Raw genomic sequence first — 15,792 nt, forward strand, 5'->3', positions numbered from 1 at the left:
AAAGTATCCACTGTACCCATCCAAAAAGCAGAAGTACTTCCTCCCAGCCAGTCGCTCCAGCATTTGATCGATGAATGGCAGGGGAAAATGGTCCTTCCTGGTTGCAGTGTTCAGCTTTCGGTAATCTATACACATTCGCCACCCGTAACTAGTCTGGTGGGCACTAGCTCATTTCTCTCATTCTTAATCACCTGGATCCCTGACTTCTTGGGGACCATATGGATTGGGCTAACCCATTCACTGTCTGGCACCGAGTATATAATGCCCAGTGAGAGCAACTTCAAGATTTCCTTCAGTATCTCTTCTCGCATGTTTGGGTTCACCTTTCTTTGAGAATCTCTATGCGCCTTGGCTCCATCCTCTAGCCTAATGTGGTGCATGCAGACGTCCGGGCTTATACCTACCAGGTCCGTAAGGCTCCATCCAATAGCCTTCTTGTTTTTGCCCAGCACAGTTAGTAGTCTTGCCTCTTGCTCTTCAGTCAGCCCGCTGTTGATGATTACAGGGAATGAGTCTTCCTCCCCTAGGTAGGCATACTTAAGGTTCGCTGGCAACTTTTTCAACTCCACTTGCGGGGGTAGTGTGTCTGTAGGTAGAGGGTTCTTCTTTGAATCCTCCTCTTGTTCTTGTTCAGCATCTGATTTTTCCTCCATACTGGCCGGTACCACGGCCCCTACGGATCCTGCTAGTTCTGACTTCTGACAGAATTCCGTAATTGCTTCTTCGATCTCTTCGTCAGTCAACCCTCGGCTACTGATCAGATCACACCATGCAGCTGCTTCCACATCAGCCTGGGCATACACATCCAAGGCTTGGAGCTTTTCCTGCAATAATTCGGTCTCAAGAAATTCTTGGACTAAGGGGTCAATTACATCAACATAACATAGATTTTCAGAATCTATTGGTTTTTTCATGGCTTCATTGATGTCAAAGACAAATTTCTCACCATTAAAGTCAATGCATATTGTCCCCTCGGCCATATCCACAATTGTCTTAGCCGTTCTTAAAAATGGTCTTCCTAACAATATCCCGCTAGACTCCCTAGCTTCTGGTTCACTCATTTTAATGACATAAAAATCAGCGGGATAAGTAAAGTTCTGTATCCTGACCAACACATTTTCTAACACACCCTCAGGATTGATACATGACCTATCAGCCAGTTGGATCAACACCCTAGTATTCGACAATTTTACCCCTTTTAACCGATTATAAATGGATAACGGCATAACATTGATAGATGCTCCTAGATCACACATTGCATGCTCGATTTTCACATCTCCAATTGTTATGGGTAGGGTAAACATACCTGGGTCGGCTCTCTTGGGTGGTAGCTTCTCCTGTACAATGGCTGACGCTATTCCCTCCACCATGATCTTTCCATCCTCCTGGGCCTTCCCGGCTATGAACTCCTTTATAAACTTCCCCAGAGGGGGCAGTCTCACGGCTTGGAGGAATGGTATGGTGACATCCAGCTTCCCAAAGATCGACATGAAATCCACAGGGTTTTCTTTCTTCCTCTTCGTCACAAACCGATATGGAAACGGTTTTTCTCCCTTAGCCTCTCCAGTCAGTCCTTGTGGAATTCCCTTTGGCTCCTCCTGGGCTTGAGGTTCCGATGTGGGCATTACTCCTCCCGGTTGCTCATTCCCAGGTTGTGTTTCTCCCTCCTTTTCTTCCACGGTAGGCTCCTTGTTTAGAAAAAACGGATCCTCCATCTGAGGCAGAGGCCTCTTGAGCTCTTCCGCTGGGATGACGTCGCTCAGCACCCCTTCTCTACTAGACTCCCCAACAGGGTTCTTGAGCTGAGGTCCATTATAGGCTGTCCCGGACCGCAGTGTAATCTTGCTCACATTTGCCTTTTCAGGTACATGGACTGTAGATGGGAGTTTCCCTGAGTTCCCTTTCATTTCGCCCACCGAGTTAGCGAGCTGGGCCAACTGCCTGTTCATCATATCCATATTTGCCCTATGCTCCTTCTGGGCACTTTGCATTCCTTGCATTGTTTCATTACTGGACTGCAAGTCATTTTTAATGCTTTGCTGCGAGGCAAGCATCTCCCCCATCATGTCCTCCATAGACCTCCTCGACCTGTTTGGGTGATGGAATTGGTTTGAGCTCTGGTGCTGGTTATACTGAGGTGGTGGGTTTGACTGGTAGCCTGAGAAATTTTGTTGGTTTTGGTTCGGTGGGTACTGGTTATACTGGGCAGGAGGGTTATACTGGTCGTGGTTGTGCTGGTACTGACTTTGGTTTTGGTGGTGGGTGTTATGTTGAGGCCCTGGGTTAAATTGGTTCTGGTTTTGGTTTTGGTTTTGGTTTTGGTTTTGAGAGTTTCGCTGATGGGGTGGCACATAGGTAGGGTTCGGGTTCTGGTTTTGAGAGTTTTGGTTCTGAGGATGCTGGTTTCTTCCTACCCAGTTAGATTGGTAGTCAGGGTTTGTTGGGCCACGGTTGGGATATTGGTTCGGTTGGGGGTTGGGTTGATTTGGAGCCTGATTTTGGTTCTGATTCTGATTTCCATCTCCCCATCGGAAATTTTGGTGGTCCCTCCACGGTGCATCTCTTTGTTTCCCCGGAATCCAATTGCCGTTGGAATTGTAGTATCCTGCGGCATTTGCTTGCTCCACATCCAGCGAGTTGTCCGGCTGATCATATGGTAGTGCTGGGGCTTCTTGGCCTCCAGTTGGAGAAGGTGGTGGAGTGTTCTGCTTGATTGCAGTCAGCAATTCCTTCTTTAATTCCTCCATCTTCAAATCCATCCGTTCCTCCTGGTCAGTAGCCGAAGCACTCGCTACCCTTTCTCTGCTGTACCCATCTCTCGCGTTGTCGTACGTCTTCTTCGCATTCAACAGCTTGCGTAACACCTTCTTGGCTTCACTTACTCTCAACTGGGTGAAATCGCCTCCAGATGATGAATTCGCCAGATCCTTGGTTTCCTTGTTCATCCCTTCATAGAAGGTGTGGTGCACCTCTATCTCCTTCATGCGATGGTTGGGGCATGACTCCAGAAGGCTCATGTACTTCTCCCAGTACTCGCTCAGGGTTTCATCATATTCTTGCCTTATGCACGATATTTTCCTCTTCAATGCACTTGTCTTCGAAGACGGGAAAAACTCGGCTAGGAAAACTGACTTGAAATCGGCCCATGTATTGATAGAGTCGGCTGGCAGGCGCATGAACCAAGTGTTGGCCTCTCCCTTTAGGACAAAAGGTAGGGCTTTCAGTCTGTAATCGTCCTCGCTCGCTCCTGCTGGCCGCCTCTGTGCCTTACAGATTTTGCAGAACTCATTTAAGAATTCGTATGGTCCCTCGTAGCTCTTCCCACAGTACGTCGGTAAGATTGCGATAACGTGGGGTTTCACATCACAGGCGGTCTGGCCTGGGGTGACCACTATGGCTTGTGGGGGATCTCCGTCGGCGTGTGCGGTAAGTGTTGCGAGCTCGGGATCGTCCTCACCATGGTCAGCCATCCTCACTAGTGTTCTTACTGGTTGGGGTGGAAGCTCCGGGAGTTGGTACTCTAGCTCCTCTTTTTCTTCGTCGCTACTCGTGCCTAGGTCGGACAGTGCTGTCGACAGGCCAGAACGAGTGGTAACGAGTATTGTTCCTCGGGGAAGTATCCTTGGTCTCCACTGGCCAGGAGCCGAGCCACTTCTCATAAACTGAAAACAAAAAGAAAAGAAAAATTATAAACAGTATGTACACCAAAAAGATCACACACAATAACAGGTATGAACGCCATCCATCCCCGGCAACGGTGCCATTTTGACGGCCTCTGGTTGGTCTCTTCCACTCTCTCGAGTGTTGATAGCGTATGTAATTTGGAGTGTATCCAACTGATCAGGAAGAGATTCCCGACCCAGCTGAGTCGTTGGTACGATAACCGGGACCTGGCTTCAAACAAGTTTCCTCAACCCACTTCTACTGATTAGTATAATGGAGGTAAGGGTCGATTCCCACGAGGATGGACACGTTTTGATAACTGCGGTGACTTTCCTGGGTGTTTTGGTTAGCTACCACGCTTGGGTTGAGATTTTACCTAGACAGGAAATAAAGGTGGTACTCTACTGACTAGTAGGCGTGAAAATAACAGACATGTGGGAGTGTTCGTGAAAATAGGGGACAAGGTGTCTCAGAGACATATGAAAAGTAGACAGTTACTAAAAGGGGAAATTTAGACTACAAGGCATATTTGGTGGCTGGGTGGTTCTCTGACAGGTCTGGGCAGTACATCTGAAAAGTAGGGAACAAAAGCAAAAGTAACTTAAAAGTAAAGGTGGTTCAAACTAAAGTTGATTTTGACGTTTTCTTCTTCACCAAGTATTAACAGAATTCAGATAAACACAAACACCATGACTGAACTTCAGATTCACAAATTCAAACTCAAGATCCATCAATTAAATGCTCGAACTTAAATTAAACAATGAAACTGCAACTTTACTTCTACTGACTGACATGCAAGGTGGTAATCACGGCGCAGAAAAGAAACTCATGCACAAAAACTTGACTAAACATAGCTACAACTTTGAATCAACAACTCCCGACAAGAAATACTTAGAAATTGAGAGCAATAACTAAATCTAACTTTCCTAGGCAGAATGAAGCAAACTCGAACCAAAGTGACATGCGAAATAGGAACTTCATAATGTAAATGTTTGAAAATAACAAAGTACTTCAAAAGAGCAACAGCGATGAGTGTTTGCAAATAACTAACGATGAAAACAAGTAAACTTTAAACTAAGAAAGCGATTAAGATTGTTTGTGCCACTCCGGGCGATGATACTACTACACTGCTACGATAACTGGCTGGAACGGCGGACTGATGACTTCTCCGACAAACTCTTCGACGTCAAGTGACCATGGCTGTGGCGAGGAACGAGAGGTGGGATAATGCTGAAGGAACTGATCTTCTTTTATAGGGAGGCTTGCCCTTGCTTTTAGGGTAGACTTCTCCCGCGTTTTGACCTTTTTGCCCTTGTCAATGATCATCCCAGCTATCCTCCTTCTCCATCTCGAGCCTTTTCTCTGGCATGCATCCTGGTCAGTATCACACCCTTTTGGCGCCCTTTTCACTTGTGTCACCCGAATCGTCTCTTACTGACTTGGATCCTTTAATCCTGCACACTTAAGCAACTGTTTTGCAGATAATACATGCATTTCACGACATACTGACCAGTAACCAAGGCTTAGAATACGACTTATCAAACCACCTTAGCAACGTGGTAGTTCACAATGTTGGCTTACCATGCCACTTTCCCCTTAGCCACAAAGAATAGATGCTCGTCCGGAAACTCTTCGTTGATGGCTAACTTCAACTTCTCCTCTTCATTCATATGCTCCATCCTTGACAAGTGGTCTGCCACCGCATTTTCACATCCTCTTCGGTCTCGGATCTCCAAGTCAAACTCCTGTAGGATGAAGATCCACCTAATAAGCCTTGGCTTCGCGTCCTGCTTTGCAAAGAGGTGCCGGATTGCGGCATGATCGGTGAAAACGATGGTCTTGGCCCCGATGAGATAGGGGCGGAACTTATCAAAGGAGTAGACCACTGCTAGCATCTCCTTCTCGGTAGTGGTGTAGTTGACTTGGGCAGGGTCCAAAGTTCAACTTGCATAGTGGATTACCCGGAATATCTTATCCCTCTTCTGTCCCAAAGACGAGCCTACCGCCACGTCACTCGCATCGCACATGATCTCGAAAGGTTGAGACCAATCCGGCGAGATAAGGATAGGAGCGCTCACCAATACCTCCTTCAACTTCTCAAAAGCCTGCAAACAATCATGGGAAAAGTTAAATTTCACATCCTTAGCTAACAAATTGCAAAGAGGTTCAGAAATTCTCGAGAATTCCCTGATAAATCTCCTATAGAAGCTGGCATGCCCCAAGAAGCTTCTTACTGCCTTCTCATTTGTGGGTGGAGGCAGCTGCTCAATTGCAACGATTTTGGCTCTATCGACCTCCAAGCCACCTGCAGAAATTTTGTGCCCAAGTACAACGCCATCCCTAACCATAAAGTGGCATTTCTCCCAATTGAGCACGAGGTTAGTCTCCTCACATCGCTGCAACACTTGAGATAAATTGTCAAGGCAGTTATCAAACGAATCACCAAATACAGAAAAGTCATCCATAAACACTTCCATAATATTTTCAATCAAGTCATGGAATATGGACATCATGCATCTTTGAAACGTGGCGGGAGCATTACACAAACCAAAAGACATTCTCCTATAGGCATAGACACCATAAGGACAGATAAAGGTTGACTTATGTTGGTCTTCGGGTGCTATATGGATTTGGTTATACCCCGAGTACCCATCTAAGAAACAGTAGAACTCATGCCCGGCCAACCTATCTAACATTTGGTCAATAAAGGGGAGTGGGAAATGGTCCTTTCTAGTTGCGGCATTTAAGGCACGGTAGTCAATACACACTCTCCACCCAGTGACCGTCCTAGTGGCTATCAACTCATCGTTTTCCCCCTTCACTATAGTAGTACCCCCTTTCTTTGCTACCACTTGGGTGGGACTCACCCACTCACTATCAGAAATGGCATATATGATGCCGGCATCTAATAATTTTATCACCTCCTTCCTTACCACATTTTGCATAATAGGATTAAGTCGCCTTTGGTTTTGGGCCTTAGGCTTATGGTCATCCTCTAAATGGATCCTATGCATACACAGTGATGGGCTTATTCCCTTCAAATCCGAGATTGACCACCCTATTGCTCCCTTGAATTTCCTAAGGACTCTCAACAGTTTATCCAATTCAGAAGCGGAGAGAGATGATGATACAATTACCGGAAGGGTGTCATCTTCTCCTAGGAATGCGTACTGCAAATGTGATAGAAAAGGCTTCAGCTCCACTTTCTTGCTCTTTTCCTCATCCTTGTCATCTTCTTCTTCATTCCTAAGAGGTAGGAACGGTTGACAGTGTGATCTTGGGATCTCCTTCCCTGAATCCTGAGCACCTACAAACTCAATTAACTCATGATTAGCGTCCATAATATCAATAATATGGGAAGAATGAATAGAGTTAACGATACACCCCTCTAATTGATCTTCTGGTGAGTTGGTGTAGGCCATCTTTCTGACACAATCATCCACTATAGTCACTACATTGCAATGTTGTAGGCTTCCTCCTGGTTCCACACAATGCCTCTTCAAGGCTCCATAGATGGAGAAAGTCACACTCTCGCCATTGAAGCGAAAAGTAAGCTCTCCATTGTCAACATCGATCAAGGCCTTCCCTGTGGCTAGGAAAGGTCTTCCTAAAATGAGAGGCACCTTCTTGTCTTCCTCCATGTCCAATATCACGAAGTCAGCTGGGAAGACGAAGTCATTCACTTTCACCAATATGTCCTACACAACACCCACTGGGCGGGACACCGATCTGTCAACCATCTGCAACATGATGGGTGTGGGTTTCATCTGGCCAATCTTCATCTTGTTATAGAAGGACAAGGGCATGAGGTCAATGCTAGCCCCAAGGTCGCATAAGGCATTCTCCACAAAGTAGTTTCCAATAGTGCACTCAATAGTAATGCTTCCCGGATCCTCCATCTTGGCCGGGAGCTTCCTTTGCAGGATCGCACTATAGTTTTCCGTCAAGTTGACGGTCTCATGGTGCTCCCACTTTTTCTATTTGGCGACAGCTTCCTTGAGAAACTTGACATATCCGGGCATCTGCTGCAGTGCCTCAATCAGCGGAATGTTAATCTGCACCTTCTTGAAGATCTCCCAAAATTTGGCGAACTGATCATTCTTTTTCTTCCTTTGCAACACTTGGGGGAATGGCACTCTAACCTCTGCTGGCTTGACTAGTGTGTTCACCTCAGGGTGAACTGTAGGAGATGATGTCTCAAGTTCCTCCTCTTCTACTTCAGTCGCTACTTCCTTCTCTGGCTCAGCTACAGGCTTTGATGGAGTCTCTGGAATGGAAGGACCCTCATAACTCGTCTCCACTCCTCAAGTGTATCGCCTTGCAATCCTTGGGATTTATCGTTGGCTGCCTTGGGAATTGCCCTGGCTTATGCTGGCCGCTCACAGACTGAGTGATCTGACTCATCTGCACCTCTAAGTTCTTCATATGTGTCGCCATGCTGTGCACATCATTCTCTACCTTCTCGAGTCTCTTGTTTGAATGCTCCATATTATTCTGCGACTGGGTCATGAAGGCATTCAATATGTCCTCTGAACTCCTCTTCTGCGGCTCATTGATCATTCCTTGAGACACTGTAAACCCCGGAGGTGGCTGAGAGGCATTGTTGGGGTTCCCATAGGAGAGATTGGGATGTGGCTTGTTCCCAAAGTGGTTGAAACCTCCACCCCCTTGATTGGGGCGGGAGTTGTTATAGTATCTGTTGCCCCCTTGGTGTATGTAGTTGACATCTTCTACACCTTCTAGGTTATCTTGCACCGATGATCCCACTCCCATAAGATCCAACTTCTTGTGGATGAGCTCCAATTGATTCGCCAAGCTAGTGTCGGGAATGACTTCTGAGGCAGAAGCTATTATGTGCACCTTGCTCCTCTCATTAGTCCAAGTTCCATCATTCGAGGCAACTCTCTCAATCACCTCCATTGCTGCCGCCTCACCGATCTTTATTAGTGATCCCCCAGCGCTCCAGTTAAGCTCGCTCTTTGCATCAAGCAAACACCCCTTGTAGAATGCGAGGACTTGATGGGTTGGATTTAAACCATGATTAGGACACCGCTTCAAAAGGCTCTTGAATCTTTCCCAAGATCCTCTGATACTTTATTGAGGAGTCATCTCAAATGCTAGAATCGCCGATTGCCTATTCAAAGCTTCACTCGGAGGGTAGTATTTTGCTAAGAATTTGGCCACCAATGCATCCCACGTACGGATGGAGTTGGGCTTCAGACTGTCCAGCCAATCCCGGGCATCATCTTCTAGAGAGAAAGGAAATGCCCTTAATCTGATCTGTTCATCTGGGACTCCATTGATTTTCGTCGTATTGCAGATCTGGATGAACTTGGTGATATGTTTGTTAGGATCCTTCGTGGATCGGCCTCTAAACACATTGTTCTCTACCATCTGCAGGAGCCCCCTCCTGAGCTCAAAGTTGTTAGCATCCACGTTGTTGCTAACAATTGTTGGATTTGACACCTCATTATAGGCAAACATATTCTGCACTGGTATCCCATTCTTCCCTTGATCTAACCGCCTCTGCAATGCTGCGAGTTGCTCTTGAAGTTGAGCATTCGTTAGAGGAGGTGGTGGATTGTTATTCCTATTGTTCCCCCCGTTTCCTCCGTCCATCACAAAAGGAGGATGTGGCTCAAACTGAATAGGAGAGTGAACTGGTGATAGAGTAGGTGACAGTAGTTCTTGAACTGGTGAAAGTGACTGTCTCTGGACCGGAGAAGAAACTCGGATCCGCTGGTTTAGCCTCTTCAAAGCGTTTCTCCTTCTGTTGGATACGTCGATCTCAAGATCAATAGGCTTTAAAGGTAAACCCTTAGAGCGTGTTTGCATACAACCTGAAAAAGACAACACAAATCCGAGAGCTCAAAAATAAAAATAAAAATTAAAGCAATAAAATCTAGAGTAGTAATCTCTATCTTTACCACGATATTAAGCTAAGAACACAAATTGTCCCCGGCAACGGCGCCAAAAACTTGACTCGATTTATTTTAAACACGAGAATTACCCCCAAGTGTACGGGGCTAGTGTAGCAATAAACAAGTACGAGTATCGTATCCACAAAGACAAATTGTGCAACTCAAGTACCACGAACCGATTTTGATTACTATCTAGAAAATCCGGAAAGGTTGGTTTTGATTTTGAAAAACAATTAAACATAAACAAGATAAAAGCACGCAACAAAAGACAAGTTTCAAGTAAGAGAACGAGGTAGAGTCTTGGATCCAACTACAACGAACACGAAGTGAACAACTCAACAACTTCGATAACCCAATTGAAGTCTCTAGGATTACTAGGAAAGCCGCTAGTCTAGACTAAGCCCTCTCTCTTGTACTTAACCAGTTGATTAATCATTAATATTGAATTCTCCTTCTAATACATCACAATTAACTCCTTAAATCAAAAGGCTCAAGCCCTCACTCTAAAATTCCTTCTCTCGAATACAAATTATCTAGGTATTGTTCATTTTTTTATCAATCCTAATTAGGTATCTCTCGATTACTCAAAACTAGATCAACAAACTCAATTGGTAGCTAAGCAATTGAATTGAAAAGGCACAAGAACGAAACAGAGAAATCACAAGAGCAAAGGTAATCAAAAGTCCTTGAATTAATCAAAATTATTCATTGTAGTCTTCACCAAAACTCTACAAATGATTTAGCTACTCATATTCAAAGCAAATTCACAAGAGAAATCCATAGAAAGTGAATTGAACATCGGAAAACTAATAGAGATACTCCCAAAGGTGAATTGAATGGGCAAATCGTCTTCATCTTCAAACTTGTTGACGAATCGGACTCTTTGTCGCTTCAATCTGCTCTCAAACGTGGAAACTGCTTCTAGGGCGTGTGGAAAGTCTGCTAGAGTCGAACCCTAGGTCCTATTTATACCCGGGGTGAAAATAGAAGAAAATCAGCAATTACGAGCAATTCGCCCGGCCGGGCATTTTTTAAGTAAAGAAACGCCCGACCGGGCGTTCTTCTTAAACAACGGCTTTGCACAAAACGCCCGGCCACAGTGGATATGCCCGGTTTGGGAGGCCAAACGCCCGGCCTCCGGTGTTGGTACCATTTTCGTCCGTTTCCACCTGTTGTGACTACAAAAACTTGACAAACTCATCAAAACACTAAAATAGGGGATTATAGATGAAAACTCAAGTAAAGTGCTACAAAATACTCAATTATGCACTTTCAAACATCCTAAACACTTGCTAAACTACGAGTTTATCACCAAGTTTTTAATAGTGGTAATGGTATACAATATATAAAATGTCAAATTAAAAATAAAAAATCGATATCCCTTGATCTAGTGATGCCCAAGCCGAATTCGACTAACAATTATCTATTGGTTCAGAATCGCCTATTCCGGGTCAAAATCAGGACCTAATTGATCTTATATAGGCCCATAAATAACAATCTACTCCATAAACTGTTGGGTTTTGGTGTCCCTGGCACAACCAAAGTCATATTTTCACAAATAAATCATACATATTGATCTATTTCACAGATTATGTGATTAATAATTCACATGTTAAACACATAAATTGCATGCTAGAACACATATAATTCAATTGAAAGGAATTAAAAACTAAAACATGAATTTTCTATGGTTTATAATTATCGATTAGATTCTCCAAAGAATCGTCGATTGCTTGTGTCTTATCCACGTGATGATATCCGTACATGACCACAAATCTTCTAATCTATATCTCGAACTCATATAATCGCCTTTGGGTGGCAAAGCTTTTCAGGATTGAACGGACTCGACTTGAAAATAAGATAGATCTCCAGTTCTACAAAGAATTGAAAATTTCCACTATAGGAGAAACTATGCCACAAAAATTGTAAGTGAATTAGGACAACAATCTTCTTTCTAATCTCATTTTATATAGAGTTATAATGGGTCAGATTAGGGATCCATGGAGGTTAGACTTGAGCCAAACTTGTTGGACTTTTACTAATTAAATTGAACCTCAATACAAGAGTCGCGAATATAAAGAGACTCGTGACTATGGCAGGGCGGTACGCTCTGCTCTCTCGCGACCCCTACTCTAATCAAAAGACTAAAGGCCCTTACTGATACTGAAGATAGGTCGCCAAACTACGACTCCTTCGGATCCTTTTGAAGGGCCAAAAATTATTACCATGAACTAAAAAGTTACATGTTTAATATAGTATAAAAACCTCAAATAAAAAATCTTCCAAGAATACAACACCTGATAGATTTAGAAATTAAAATAATATTGTCACAAATAAAACATGTGAAAGAATGTAAGTCGTAAAATGAATTATAGCACAAGTAAAATAACAAAAAGCATAAACCTAGATCGGTCATAAATAATATACTTAGTTACTTAATTAACAATAGTATACCTGAAATCCAAATATAAATCGAGAAATTATCTATACTCAATAGGAGTCACTTACATATATAAGTTGAAAATGTAATTAGAATCAAACTAAAACGTAGTATTTGGTAATTATATGGTAATAAATAACTGATAGGATATACCAAGGAACATGGCCAAGAAATCATATGACCAAGTGTTTGGGAAAGCTCTTGAAATTGGTCGTAGGCCTGATCAATTGCTCCTTAGGCTCAACCACAACTTTAACATTTATATCACACCAATTCAATCCTAACATTTGTCCCCCAAACCCAACATTTTTTTTGGATCAATGCTCTGAACACATCCTTTAGAAACGATTTTCTTTGTGTGTATACTTCTCAGAGAAACATATGTTCCTACCTCTGATATGCTCGGATTTTGCACTATTTTAAGACCATTATTTGGTCTGTTTTGAGTGTCAAAGTTGCATTACATGTCCATTATATGCATATTTTATCCATTTTGATATTTTGACGTGTTTTGTGATAAATGTGCAAAATAGAACTGAAAAAGGGCATAAAAGGTCAAAATTCGGAAGCTGGAGCAAAAGGCACGCCTGCGGTCGCTGAAAACCAGTCCAGAGAGCTGGAAAATTTCCCAGCAGCCACTAAGCCTGTTCGCGTGGCAGCTTCACTTCAAACCTATTTTTTGGCGATTCGGAGATTCGATCAAGGCGTGCTACATACCATTCTCTTTTTCTTCGAATGAGCTTCACATTGGTACCTTGATTATCTCAATCGGAGTTCTGTTGGAAAAGTAATTGTCATTCTACAAAATTCGCGCAATACAGTCAAAGTGCTGAATATAGGCGAAAATTCAAGGAAGGAAAGAAACTATTCCCTTGTGAAGCCAAATCTTTTCCTTAACCAATGAAGCATGAAATTTCCATCTTTTCTATAACTTGGAGGATACCTTTTACCAATTTTTAACCTTTTTCAAGCTTATAAATACCTCATAACCTAACTCATATTATTCACCAATCTTAGAGCATAAATTCCATCTTCTACAAAGAGCATAAAATTAAAGAGAGATCAAGCAAGAGCAAGATTAATTCTTCCGGATTTTATCTAGTTTTTGTTAGATTGAACATGTCTTATTTTTCTTATATTTATTTAGATCATCTATCTATAGGTAGCTAAATTTATAGAATCTTAGGGGATGAAAGTAATTGACTCTATGTAGTTCTTTTTATTTGTTTAATGTTTAAAACTCGTTTTTACTTTAATCATTCCATGGTTTATATTTATCTGTTTGGTTATTACTTTGATTATTGTTAATCTCTGATCGGTGATGACTTTGATTGGTTTATATTTTATGTGTAAATACAATATTTGTGACATGAGTGTTGATACACGATAGAAATAACTCCTAGTAGAGCTTGAGTCGAATGAACATCGAACTAAATAATTAGTATTACTAATGAGTTGATGAAATCACTACCCTAGGATTCCCTTGTCTCATTTGCTTTCTTAAACCAAGTTAACTGCAAACTGCGAAACTGTTCACTGTTTTCATTTAATTGCTTTCTTTACTTGCTTTTATTTACTGTTTTTCTTAAATTAATCAAATCTCAATCGTGTGTACAAATAGTATATGAGACTAATTATATGGCAGATAGTTTGTAAATTTATTCCATGTGTTTGATAGACCTTTAGCTATACTAGATCTACCCTATATACTTGCAGGTATTTTTAGTGCTAATAAAAAGAGCATCAAGTTTTTGGCGTCGTTGCCAGGGAATACTTTTACGCATAGATTGATATCATAGAAAGGAAGATAATACTCCCAACGTCCGCCATTAGGAGTCCCATTCCTTGGCGGCACGGGTTTTAAGAAATGTTAAAAAAAGTGGGTGGAAAAAGGTTAGTGGAATAGGGGTCCCACTTGTATATATTAGTTTTAAATGAAGTGTGAGTGAAATGAGTTAGGTGAATGTGGGACCCAATTACCATTTATGGTAAAAGTGAACCGAGACTCTTATTCGCGGACTGAGTAATTAGGAATACTTTTATTCGCGGACGGAGGGAGTACTACTTTGGATTTTACTGCTTTATTTAATTTTTATATTTATTTTTAGTGATAATAAAAAGAGCATCAAGTTTTTGGCGTTGTTGCCAGGGAATACTTTTACGCATAGATTGATATCATAGAAAGGAAGACAATACTACTTTGGATTTTACTGCTTTATTTTATTTTATTTTATTTTATTTTTATTTTTATTTTTATTTTTATTTTAGTTTTAATTTTTATTTTTATTTTAATTATCATTTTTGTTCTTCTTCATTTTAAAAGTTTATTTTGTTTGATAATTAGGAATGGAGGAAATGGCTAATGAATTGGTAGACCTCAACTCAAAACTAATCAACGGGAATGTTGTGGTATAATTTCATGGGACTTGTCTAAATTTTAGATAGAGAACGATGGCAACTAAGTGAATATAACAGCAACAACCTTTCCGGTCTTCTCCTCAAGTCTCTCTTCCCCTCTTTTCCTCAGTACCGTTTCTTTTCAATGTACTCCCTTTGTTCTATTCTGCACGGAATTTTGTGTAGTGTTGTTTTGTAAGTTAAAGAAGAGTGATAAAGTAAATGAGATGAAAAAGTAGAAATAATATTGTTTCCATTTTAATAAATGTTTCAAAGAATAACCCAAAAAAGAAAATATTTTATTTTAATGGATCCGAGGGATTACGGGCCAAAAGTTAGAAATGGACTGAATGTTAAAAAAATTACATGGGCTTTAGTTATATGTAACCCTAAAGTTATCATGTACTCCCTCGGTCTTAAGGAAGATGGCATACTTGGGAGATGTCACAGGATTTTAGGAGATGTTGTTTTGTGTGTTAAATGGTGAGAGAAAATATAATTTTATAATTGATGTGAGAGGAAACTTTTTCCAAAGGGGGAAATATGACATTTTTGTGGGACAAACTAAAAAGAAAAGTGTGACATCTACTATGGGACGGAGGGAGTACTATAGAAGCAACTATATAAATACTACTCCATCCATTCTATAATAGATATCATATTTTTTCCTTTTTAGTTTAGGATTTGAATCCCATGATGTGGAAAGAAACACAACAGGGATGCTGTAACATCCCGGAATTTAGAACCTTAATTTTAGAGCCCTAGAATTTATTATTGATGACGTGGGAGATGTGAATTAATTTGATGAGTGAATTTATTGCATGAGTTTCTTTGATCGGGAAGTTTGAAAAGTCAATTTGTTGACTATGTGATGTGGCATGTGATTTATTGAATTATGAGATTATGTGGTGAATTATTTGTTTAAGGGTGAGTGAGAATATTAGAGAAAATTTCCATAAATAATAGCCACCTAATTGTTGAGAATTTCGAACCCTTGGACTTTTGGAGAGGGAATTCTTTTTTTCCGGATTTAATTTAATTCTTGGGATATTTATCCAAATTAAATCCAAGACCCAATTATTCCTTATTTTAAAGAGGAAAAATCGACACCCCCTTTGTGCCTAGTGATTTTCGAAAATCACCAAAATAAGGAAGGGAGCATTATTTTTATTTTAGTTAATCCCTTATTTGATTTCCTTCCATACCTAGAATTTAATTATTCTACCAAATCTTTCGAAACCCTCTCCCCCCCCCCCACTCTCTCAAATTTTTCTTCTTCCACACACCAATATTTTGTCATCCTTTGAGAAGAATTTAGAGTTTGAACGCCAAGAATCTTGAAGAACCAAGTCTCTACTTCGTTTTTACCGA

Source organism: Salvia hispanica, chromosome 1 (assembly GCF_023119035.1).
Source record: "Salvia hispanica cultivar TCC Black 2014 chromosome 1, UniMelb_Shisp_WGS_1.0, whole genome shotgun sequence".
Taxonomy (NCBI): domain Eukaryota; kingdom Viridiplantae; phylum Streptophyta; class Magnoliopsida; order Lamiales; family Lamiaceae; genus Salvia; species Salvia hispanica.